We start from the raw sequence: 11,972 nt of genomic DNA, 5'->3' as shown, positions 1-11,972 counted from the left end.
GGCCGAAATGTTAGTTGGGATGTTAAGCACTTACTATGTGCAGAGCACTGTTTTAAACGCTGGGGTAGATACAGGGTAATCAGGTTGCTCCACGTGAGGCTCACAGTCTTCATCCCCATTTTACTGATGAGGGAACTGAGGCCCAGAGAAGTTAAGCGACTTGCCCACAGTCACACAGCTGACAAATGAAAGAGCCAGGATTCAAAGATGGTCAGAAGGACTGGCTAAAGAGGGAATAGGAGAACCGGAAGAAGATTCTGTCATAAAACCGAAGTTAGATAATGCAGTGATGCAGCCCTACCCATCAATCGTCTATCAGATGATTTATCATTTATCCAGAGAAGCAGCGTGGCTCAGTGGAAAGAGCCCGGGCTTGGGAGTCAGAGGTCAAGGGTTCGAATGCCGGCTCTGCCACTTGTCAGCCGTGTGACTGTGGGCAAGTCGCTTCACTTCTCTGGGCCTCAGTTACCTCATCTGTAAAATGGGGATTAACTGTGAGCCTCACGTGGGACGACCTGATTACCCTGTATCTACCCCAGCGCTCAGAACAGTGCTCGGCACGTAGCAAGCGCTTAACAAATGCCAACATTATTATTATCATCGATCAGCCACTCAGTGATATTGATCGAGTGCTTGCTGTGTGCGGAGCACTGTACTAAACACTTGGGAGAGGACAATGAACAGTGTTGGGAGACGTGATCCCTGACCATTAGGATCTGACAGTCTTCAGGGGGAGACAGCCATTAAAGTGGATTAGGGATAAAGGAAATGTAAGAATGTTTTCATGAATATATTGGGTCTAGGGGGAATATCTAAGAGGCTAAGACAGACATAGACAAGTTCACTGTCGACACGGAGAGGAGGGCGGATGGGGGAAGAAAGAGTAGTCTGAGAGGGCATTTTGGGGGTGATGTGATTTTAGGAGGGTTTTGAAGATGGGGAGAGTGGTGGACTGTTGGATAAGAAGGGGAAGGAAGTTCCAGGACCGAAGGAGGATGAGGGCAAGGGGTCAAAGCAATGTATAGAGAATAGATTTATATTAGAAGAACAAAGTGTTCTTTCCCGTCTTCAAAATGTTCCCAGGCTAATGGAGGAATTTATAATGTAACAAATTCACAGAGAAGCAGCATGGCTCAGTGGAAAGAGCGCGGGCTTGGGAGTCAGAAGTTGTGGGTTCTAATCCTGGCTCTGTCACTTATCAGCTGAATGGCTTTGGGCAAATCACTTAACTTCTCTGTGCTTCAGTTACTTCATCTGTAAAATGGGGATGAAGAGTATGAGCCCCTTGTGGGACAACCTGATTATCTTGGAACTCTCAGCACTGAGAACAGTGCTTGGCACACAGTAAGCACTTAACAAACACCATTATTATACTTAGTGGAAAGAGCCCGGGCTTGGGAGTCAGAGGTCGTGAGTTCTAATCCTGGATCCGCCACTTATCAGCTGGGTGATTTTGGGAAAGTCGCGTCACTCATTCATTCATTCAATCGTATTGAATGAGCACTTACTGTGTTCAGAGCGCTGTACTAAGCACTTGGAATGTACAATTTGGCAATAGATAGAGACAATCCCTGCCCAACAACGGGCTCACAGTCTAGAAGGGGGAAACAGACAGCAAAACGAAACAAGTAGACAAGCATCAAAACCATCAAAATAGATAAAGAGAATCATAGATATATACACATCGTTAATAAAAACGAGTAACAAATATATAAAAAAATACACAAGTGCTGTGGGGAGGGGAAGGGGGTAGAACAGAGGGAGGGAGTAGGGGCAATAGGGAGGGGAGAAGGGGCAGAGGGAAAGAGAGGACTCAGTCTGGGAAGGCTTCCCGGAGGAGGTGAGCTCTCAGTAGGGCTCGGAAGAGAGGAAGAGAGTTAGTTTGGCAGATGTGGGGAGGGAGGGCGTTCCGGGGCAGAGGTAGGACGTAGGGCAGGGGTTGACGGCGGGACAGGTGAGAACGAGGCACCGTGAAGAGGTTAGTGGCAGAGGAGCGGAGTGTACGGGGTGGCCTGGAGAAGGAGAGAAGGGAGGTGAGGTAGGAGAGGGCCAGGTGATGGACAGCTTTGAAGCCAAGAGTGAGGGGTTTATGCTTCATGAGAAGGTTGATAGGCAACCAGTGGAGGTTTTTGAGGAGGGGAGTGACATGGCCAGAGGGTTTCTGTAGAAAGATAATCTGGGCAGCGGAGTGAAGTATAGACTGAAGCGGGGAGAGACGGGTGGATGGGAGATCCGAGAGGAGGCTGACACAATAATCCAGTCAGGATATTATGAGAGATTGTACCAGCAAGCTAGCAGTTTGGATAGAGAGGAAAGGGCGGATCTTGGTGATGCTGTGAAGGTGAGACCGGCAGGTTTTGGTGAGAGACCGGATGTGTGGGGTGAACGAGAGAGCAGAGTCAAGGATGACACCGAGGTTGCGGGCACGTGAGACGGGAAGGATGGTAGCGCCGTCCACAGTGATGGGAAGGTCAGGGAGAGAACAGGATTTGGGAGGGAAGATAAGGAGCTCAGTTTGGACACGTTGAGTTTTAGGAGGCGGGCGGACTTCACTTCTCTGTGCCTCAGTTCCTTCATCTGTAAAATGGGGATGTAGACTGTGAGCCCCACGTGGGACAACCTCATTACCTTGTATCTACCCCAGTGCTTAGAACAGTGCTTGGCACATATTAAATGCTTAACAAATACCATCATTACTATTATTATTCACAATCTACAGTCTAAAAGAGAGAAATTGTGGTGCTTGCTTCTGAGGAATTCAGCCTAGATTGCATAACTCAATCAATCAGTGGTATTTATTAAGTACTTACTGTGGGCAGAGAACTGTATTAAGTACTCGGAGGGTTAAATACAATAGAATAAGTTGAGGACTTCTCAAAAAACTCCAGTGGTTGTCCATCCACCTCTGCATCGAACAAAAACTCCTCACCATGGGTTTTAAAGCAGTCCATCACCTCGCCCCTTCCCACCTCACCTCGCTACTCCCCTACTACAACCCAGCCCACACACTTCACTCCTCTAATGGAAACCTTCCCACCGTTCCTCGATCTCGCCTCTAACCATCGACCCTTCTCCCATCTCCTGCCTCCGGCCTGGAGCGCCCTCCCTCCTCATATCCGACAGACAGCTACTCACCCCCACTTCAAAGCCTTACTGAAGGCACATCTCCTCCAGGAGGTCTTCCCTGATTAAGTGAGGTCTTCCCTGATTAAGCACCCCCCCCCCACACACACTTCCTCGTCTTCCACTCCCTTCTGTCCCGACTTGCTCCTTCTTTCTTCCCCTCTTTCCGGCCCCACGGCACCTAGGGTAATAATGTTGGTATTTGTTAAGCACTTACTATGTGCAGAGCACTGTTCTAAGCGCTGGGATATACAGGGTAATCAGGTTGTCCCACATGAGGCTCACAGTCTTAATCCCCATTTTACAGATGAGGGAACTGAGGCACAGAGAAGTTAAGTGACTTGCCCACAGACATATCTGTCATTTATTTATTTTAATGTCTGTCTCCGCCCCCAGCCCCCCTAGACTGTAAGCTCTTGTGGGCAGGGAGTGTGTACTTATTCTTGTACTGTGCTCTCCCAAGCGCTTAGTACAGTGCTCTGCACACAGTAAATGCTCAATAAATACTATTGAATGAATTAATGAATAAATACTGAGCTTGCACTCTAGCTGGGGAGGCAGAAATTAAAACAAGTTGCAGCTAGAAAAGCAGTCATGCATAAAGATATGAACATAAGTTCTGTGAGTAGGAATGGGGTGAATACCCTAGTGCTTAGGGGTGAAGACTCAGGTGCATCGATGATGCTGAAGGGAGGGAAGATGGGATGGGGAAATGAGATGTAATCAGGGAAGGCTCCTTGGGGGAGAAGAGATTTTAGTAGGGCTTCTGTGTTGGATGCGGAGATGGATGGGCAGCCGCTGGAGGTTCTTGAAGAGCGAGGAAACGTGGACTGATTGCTTTTTTAGAAAACAGTTTTTTATTATTTTTTAGAAAAATAATTTGGGCTGCAGAGTAAAGTATGGACTGGAGTGGGGAGAAACAGGAAGCAGAAAGGTCAGCAAGGAGGCTGACACAATAGTCAAAGCGGGTTAGGATAAATCCTGACATTAATAGGGATAACAGTTTGGATGAAAAGGAAAGGGTGGATTTTAACGATGTTGCGAAGGTCGAACAGACATATTGAATATGTGGATGAATGAGAGAGATGAGTGAAGATAATGACAAAGTTACAGGTGCGTGAGATGGTGAGATGCAGAGGATGGTGATTGGAAAGTCAGAGGGAGGACAGGGTTTGGGTGTGAAGGTGAGTAGTTCTAGGCAGAAGAAGGTATGAGCAAGGGATTGATGGTGAGATACCGAGGACTGAGGTACAGGGAATAGGCTGGTTTTAGAGGACCGAAGTGAGTGGACTCGGTTTTAGCAGGAGATCAAGCAATCATTGGTTTTTGTTGAGTACTTAACTGTGTGCAGAGTATCGTACTAAGTTTGGGGGAGAGTGCAGTACAACAGAGTTGGTAGTCATGGTCCCTACCCACAAGGAACTTACAATCTAGACGGGGAGACAGACATTAAAATAAATTTCAGATCCGTACGGAAGTGCTATGTGACTGAGGGTGAGGGCATTATTAAGTGCTTAAATGGTACAGATCCAAGATCAGAGGCAATGCGGAAGAGAGAGGGAGTAGGGGAAATGAGGGATTAGTCGGGAAAGGCCTCTGGGAGGAAATGTGATTTCAATAAGGCTTTGAAGGTTGGGACAGTGGCGGTCTGTCAGATATGAAGGGGGAGTTCCAGGTCAGAGGGAGAATGCGGGCAGGGAATCGGTGCCAAAAGAGATAAGACCGAGGTATAATGAGTAAGTTGACGCTAGAATAGTAAAGCCTGTAGCCCGGGTTTTGTAGGAAATCAACAAGATAAGATGGGAGGAGGTGAGATGACTGAGTGCTTTAAAATCGATGGTTAGGGCTTTGTGTTTGATGTGGAGGTGAGTGGGCAACCACTGGAGGTCCTTGAGGAGTGGGGAAACGGACTGAATTTTTTAAGAAAAATGATCAGGTCAGCAGAGTGGTTTGGGGAGAGGCAGGGAAGTTAGAGAGAAGGCCGTCACAATAATCGAAGCGGGATTACAAGAGCTTGGATCGACCTAGTAGCAGCTTAGATGAAGAAGGAAAGGGCAGATTTTAATAATTTGTGAAGTTAGAAGCAACAGGACCTTGAGTATGTGAGAGAGATGAGTTGAGGATAATGTCAGGAGTTGAAGATAATGCCATGAAGAGCAAGGATATATGAAGAGGAGATCTGAGTAAGTGAGGACTCTGCTTGATGCAGTGATGAATGAGCAAATATTGGTCAATTCTAAGGAATCAATCCATAAATGGTATGTAATGTTTACCCTTTGCAAAGCACTGGAAAACCCTTGAGTAGACACATTCCCTGCCCAAGAGTCTAGAGAAGGGAGATGTTTGCAGAAAGACTTTAGAAAAAGGAAATGGGCAGCAGAGTCGAGTATGGACTTGGGAGGGGAGAGGCTGGAGGTAGGGAGGTCAGCAAGTAGGCTGATACAGTAGTCAAGGTGGCATATCCTTCTACTCCACGTAACTTCCCCATCTGCAATTTATTTTCACGTCTCACTCCCCCCATGGGATTAAGTTTCTGGTGAGCAGGGGCCATTTTTACCAACTCTACTGTACTGTAGTCTCACAGGTAATTACTCTCCCCTCCTTCAAAGTCTTAATGAAGGCACATCTCTTCCAAGAGGCCTTCCCTGACTAAGCCCTTCTTACCTCTTCTTCTACTCCCTTCTGTGTTACCTTGATTTGCTCCCTTTATTCATTCCCTGACTCAGCCCCACAGTACTTATGTACATTTCTGTAATTTAATTTATTTATGTTAATGTCTGCCTCCCCTTATAGACCGTAAACTCGTTGTGGGCAGGGAATGTGTCTGTTACATTGTTATATTGTACTCTCTCAAGTGCTTAGGATGGGGCTGAGCACACAGTTAGCGCTCAATAAATTTGGCTGACTGACAAGTGCTTAGTAAACTACTCTGCACATAGAAAATGCTCAATAAATACCAGTGATTGAGTGAAGTGCTTGAACTAGCTTGATAGAAATCTACATCTCTGCCCCTGTCCTCTCGCCCTCCCTTCAGGCTCATATCTCCTCCTGCCTCCAGGACGTCTCTACCTGGATGTCTGCCCGCCACCTAAAACTCAACATGTCCAAAACTGAGCTCCTCATCTTCCCTCCCAAACCCTGTCCTCTCCCTGACTTCCTTATCACTGTGGATGGTACGACCATCCTTCCCGTCTCTCAGGCCCGCGACCTCGGTGTCATCTTTGACTCGGCTCTCTCGTTCATCCCACGCACATCCAATCCGTCACCAAAACCTGCCGGTCTCACCTCTATAATATCGCCAAGATCCGCCCTTTCCTCTCCACCCAAACGGCTATCTTACTGGTACGGGCTCTCGTAATATCCCGGCTGGATTATTGTGTCAGCCTGCTCTCTGATCTCCCTTCCTCCCGTCTCTCCACGCTCCAGTCTATTCTTCATTCCGCTGCCCGGCTCATCTTCCTGCAGAAACGCTCTGGGCCTGTCACTACCCTTCTTAAAAACCTCCAGTGGTTGCCTATCGACCTCTGCAGGAAACAAAAACTTCTCACTCTAGGCTACGAGGCTCTCCATCACCTTGCCCCCTCCTACCTCTCCTCCCTTCTCTCTTTCTATTCCCCACCCTGCACGCTCCGTTCCTCTGCCACCCACCTCCTCACCATCCCCCGTTCTCACCTATCCCGCCGTCGACCCCTGGGCCACGTCCTCCCGCGGTCCTGGAACGCCCTCCCTCCTCACCTCTGCCAAACTAATTCTCTTCCCCTCTTCAAAGCCCGAGAGTTCACCTCCTCCAAGAGGTCTGCCCAGACTGAGCTTCCCCTTTTCCCTCTGCTCCCTATGCTGCCTCTCTACGCCCCTCAGCTAAGCTCCCGTTTCCCCCCCTTTCCCTCTGCTCCTCCCCTCAGCACTGTGCTCGTCCTCTCATTTGTATATATTTCATTACCCTATTTATCTTATTAATGAGATATACATCCCCTTGATTCTATTTATTGCTATTGTTTCAATGAGATGTAAGTCCCCTTGATTCTATTTATTGCTATTGTTTTTCTCTGTCTCCCCCGATTAGACCGTAAGCCCGTCAGTGGGCAGGGACTGTCTCTATCTGTTGCCGATTTGTCCATTCCAAGCGCTTAGTTCAGTGCTCTGCACATAGTAAGCGCTCAATAAATACTAATGAATGAATGAAGTTTGGATGCAGAGGAAGGGACAGATTTTGGAGGCAGAACTGCCAGCCTTTGTCACTGAACAAAGAGAGATGAGACAAGGATATGGTCAAGGCAGTGGGCTTGTGAGACACAGAGAATGGTGGTATTGTTCACAGTGATGGGAAAACTGGGGAGAGGAGAAGGTTTAGGTGGCAAGACATGGAGTTCTGATTTGCACATGTTAAGTTTGAGTTGTCAGTGGGACATCCAGGCAAAGCTCTCCATCCCCTTGCCCCCTCCTACCTCACCTCCCATCTCTCCTTCTCCATCCCAGCCCACACACTCCGCTCCTCTGGTGCCGCTAACCTTCTCACTGGGCCTCCATCTCGTCTGTCTCTCCGCCCACCCCTGGTGCACGTCCTACCTCTGGTCTGGAACGCCCTTCCTCCTCAGATCTGCCAAACAATCACATTTCCCCCCCTTCAAAGCCCTACCGAAGGCACATCTCCTCCAAGAGGCCTTCTCAGACTAACCCTCGCTTTTCCTCATCTCCCACTCCCTTCCAGGCCACCCTGACTCGCTCCCTTTGCTTTTCCTTCCCTCCCTGTCCCAGAGCACTTACGTATATCTATAATTTTACTTATTTATATTGATGCCTGTTTACTTGTATTGATGTCTGTCTCCCCCCGCCCGACCGTGAGCCCGATGTGGGCCAGGATTGCCTCTCTTTATTGCTGTATTGTACTTTCCAAGCGCTTACTACAGTGCTTTGTACACAGTACGTGCTCAATAAATACGATTGAATGAATGACTGAATCCAGGCAGAGATGGCCTGAAGACAGAAGGAAATGCGAGACTGCAGAGAAGGAGAGAGGTCAGGGCTAGAGAGGGAGATTTGGGGATCATTCATGTGGAGATGGCAGTTGCATCCTGGGAGCGAATGAATTCTCCAAGGGAGTGGGTTTACAGCACTTATGTACATATCCGTAATTTATTTATTTATTTATATTATCCTCTTCCCCTCTAGATTGTAAACTTCTTGTAGGAAGGAATGTTGTATGCCCATTCTACTGAATTGGAATCAATCAGTAGTATTTACTGAGCACTTACTCTGTACTCAGTAAATACTGTTGATTGATTCCAATACAATTGATCACTGTACTAAGCACCTGGGAGAGTACAACATAGTGGGGAAATTAGTTCTTTGCCCACAACGAGCATACAGCTTAGAGATGAGCTTTTTGTGGCTCAGTGGAAAGAGCACGGGCTTAGGAGTGAGAGGTCATGGGTTCTAATCCCGGCTCCACCACCTGTCAGCTGGGTCACTTAACTTCTAGGTGCCTCAATTATCTCATCTGTAAAATGGGGATTGAGAGTGTGAGCCTCACGCGGGACAACACGATTACCCTATATCTACCCCAGCGCTTAGTACAGTGCTCGGCACATAGTAAGCGCTTATAAATACCAACATTATTATTATTCTACCAAGCGCTTAGAACGGTGCTCTGCACAAAGTAAGTGCTCGATAAATACCATTAATTGATTTATAGATGGAAATAGAAGGGAACCCAGAACTGATTCTTGAGGCGTATCTATAGTTAGAGGTGGGAGGGTAGAGGAGGAGCCAGCTAATGGAACTGAGAAGGAGCAGCCAGAGAGACAAGAGAAGAACCGGGAGAGGACAGGGTCAGTGAAACGAAGGATAATGTTTCCAGGAGAAGGGGCTGGTCCACAGTGTCAGTGGCAGCTGGGTGGACTGGGAGGATTTAGGATGGGAAGCAGCATGGCTCAGTGGAAAGAGCCTGGGCTTTGGAGTCAGAGGTCATGGGTTCGACTCCCGGCTCTGCCACTTGTCAGCTGTGTGACTGTGGGCAAGTCATTTTAACTTCTCTGTGCCTCAGTTACCTCATCTGTAAAATGGGGATTAACTGTGAGCCTCACGCGGGACAACACGATTACCCTATATCTACCCCAGCGCTTAGAACAGTGCTCTGCCCATAGTAAGCGCTTAACTGATACCAACATTATTATTATTATGGAGTAGAGTCTATTGGATTTGGTAAGAAGGAGGTCACTTGGTGACCTGAGAGAGAGAGCAGTTTCAGTAGGGTGGAGGGAGCGGAAGCTGGATTGCAGGGGGTGAGGAGAGAGTTGGAGAAGAGGAAGTGGAGGCAGTAGGTGGAAACAACTCATTCCGGGAATTTGTAAAGGGAGGGTATGAGGGAGTTGGGGTGATTTTATAATGTACTCAGTTTCAATTTGTATCTCCAGTGGGGTGGGGGGATGGAGGTGGGGACATAAGTGGCTGAGGAGATTCCCCAGTGCAGCTGGAAAAGGCACCAGCTACGAGATGAATGGCGTAGTGGTTAGAACCCGGGCCTGGGAGTCAGAAGGTCATGGATTCTAATCCCAGCTCTGCCACTTGTCCGCTCTGGGACATTGGGCCAGTCACTTCACTTCTCTGGGTCTCAGTCCCTCAACTATAAAATGGGGATTGAGACCGCGAGCCCCTTTGGGACAGGGACTGTGTCCAACCCGATTTGCTTGTATCTACCCCAGCCCTTAGTATAGCGCTTGGCACATGGTGAGTGCTTAACAAATACCACAATTATTATTATCATTATTATGGAGTTTGACCTGAAATTTGCAGGAAGGAGCTGGGGGAGTGGGAAGTTGTTCACTGAAGATTAAAGAGGAGGGGTTGCTTAGTTCCGTGATGGAAAAGAGAGGTGCCCTCCTAAACACCAGCGATGAGCACAGAGAAGTTGTGGAGCAGTGTCAGGACGCGGAAGTGGAAGGGTGGGGAAGAGCCACTTAAAAGAGTTCCTTAATAATCATGGTACTTACATGTTTACTCCGTGCCAAGCACTGTGTTGAGCACTAGGCAAGGTCCACGATAATCATTCCGGATACAGTCCCTTTCTCATGGGGCTCTCGGCTCTGCCACCTGTCTGCTGTGTGACCTTGGGTAAGTCACTTCTCTGGACCTCAGTTCCCTCGTCGGAAAATGGGGATTAAGACTGTGAGTCCCATGTGGGATGGGGACCGTGTCCAACCTGATTACCTTACATCTTCCCCAGCACTTAGAACATTATTAAGACTTGATAGGTGCTTAACAAATATCAGGAAAAAAAAAACAAGGGGGAGGGAGAACAGGTGATGAATCCCATTTTACAGGAGAGGAAACTGAGGCCCAGAGAAATTAAGGCCACATAGCAGGAGCAGGAATTAGAAAGTAGTTCCTTTGACTCTCAGACCTGTGTCCTTTCATTCATTAGTGTTTATTGAGCGCTTACTCTGTGCAGAGCACTGTACTAAGCACTGGGAATGTACAATTCGGCAACAGATAGAGACGATCCGTGCCCAGTGACGGGCTCACAGTCTAAACGGGGGAGACAGGTAAGCAAAGCAAAACAGAACAAAACAAAACAAGACAACATCATCAAGATAAATAGAATCAAGGGGATGTACACCTCATTAAGAAAATAAATAGGGTAATAAATAATATAAACAAATGAGCACAGTGCTGAGGGGAGGGGAAGGGGGAAGAGCAGAAGGTGAGGGGGAGGGGGAGCAGAGGGAAAGGGGGGCTCAGTCTGGGAAGGCTTGTTGGAAGAGATGAGCTCTCAGTAGGGCTTTGAAGAGGGGAAGAGAGTTAGTTTGGCAGATATGAGGAGGGAGGACGTTCCAGGTCAGCGGTAGGACGCGGACCGGGGCCGACGGCGGGATAGGTGTGAATGAGGGAGAGTGTGGTGAGCGGCAGAGGAGCGGAGTGTACAGGGTGGGCAGTAGAAAGAGAGAAGGGAGGAGAGGTAGGAGGGGACAAGGTGATGGACAGCTTTGAAGCCAAGAGTGAGGAGTTTTTGTTTCGTGCAAAGGTTGATAGGTAACCACTGGAGGTTTTTCAAGAGGGGAGAGACATGCCCAGAGTGCTTCCCAGTAGGCCAAGCTGCCTCTCAGCATGTCTTGGTTCTTCCTTGAAGTGAAGGAAAGGACCCACTGTCTTCTTGAGTCCCTCCCTCTTCCACGAGGCTGAGGTTAGCAAAAGGTTTGAATTTTGAGGAACGATCACTCAGCACTTAGAGCCCTCCTTACTGTTCTCCCTGGTCTCCCATGCCAGCCCAAGTATCTACAGCTACATTTCAAGTTTCCTTAGTAATATGGCCCGGCAAGGGATCACCACTGGGCTCTACCCTGATTGGTCTCTAGAGTTGCAAAAATTGAAGACGATTTGATTATATTCAAAGGCAAAAAAAAAAAAATACAAGAGGTCGGGGAAGGAAGCGGGCTCTGAAAAAAATATTCATACCTAGAAATGTTTAAAGCATTCAAACGTGTGAGGAGGAGCGAGTATTCTGTAAACACTGCTGCCCTGAGTCACTTAGCTTAGATTCTGGAAGCTGCCTTTTGCCATTTCCCAGAAAGGGACCTCTTTTCTCAATTTCGGTGGCCTTATAAGGAAGCCTTAAAAAAGTGCTACAAGGATGATGTTTCGGTTATCGATATTTCAAATGGCCTCTTCAAAATAGGGTTCATATTGAGATCGCCCCTTTCTCTTCTAAGGAGGAATTTGGTAGAACAGCTGGGGTTCTGAGGGTGTGTTTCCACCCCAACCATACATAGTCATTTGGTACATATCTTTATACCCTATTCCTTCCTCCTACCTGTAATTTATTTCATCACCTTTCTCTGCCATTACACTTTAAG

The sequence above is a fragment of the Ornithorhynchus anatinus genome, chromosome 7 (assembly GCF_004115215.2).
Source record: "Ornithorhynchus anatinus isolate Pmale09 chromosome 7, mOrnAna1.pri.v4, whole genome shotgun sequence".
In the NCBI taxonomy this organism is placed as follows: domain Eukaryota; kingdom Metazoa; phylum Chordata; class Mammalia; order Monotremata; family Ornithorhynchidae; genus Ornithorhynchus; species Ornithorhynchus anatinus.
Note: the sequence above shows the minus strand (reverse complement) of the source record.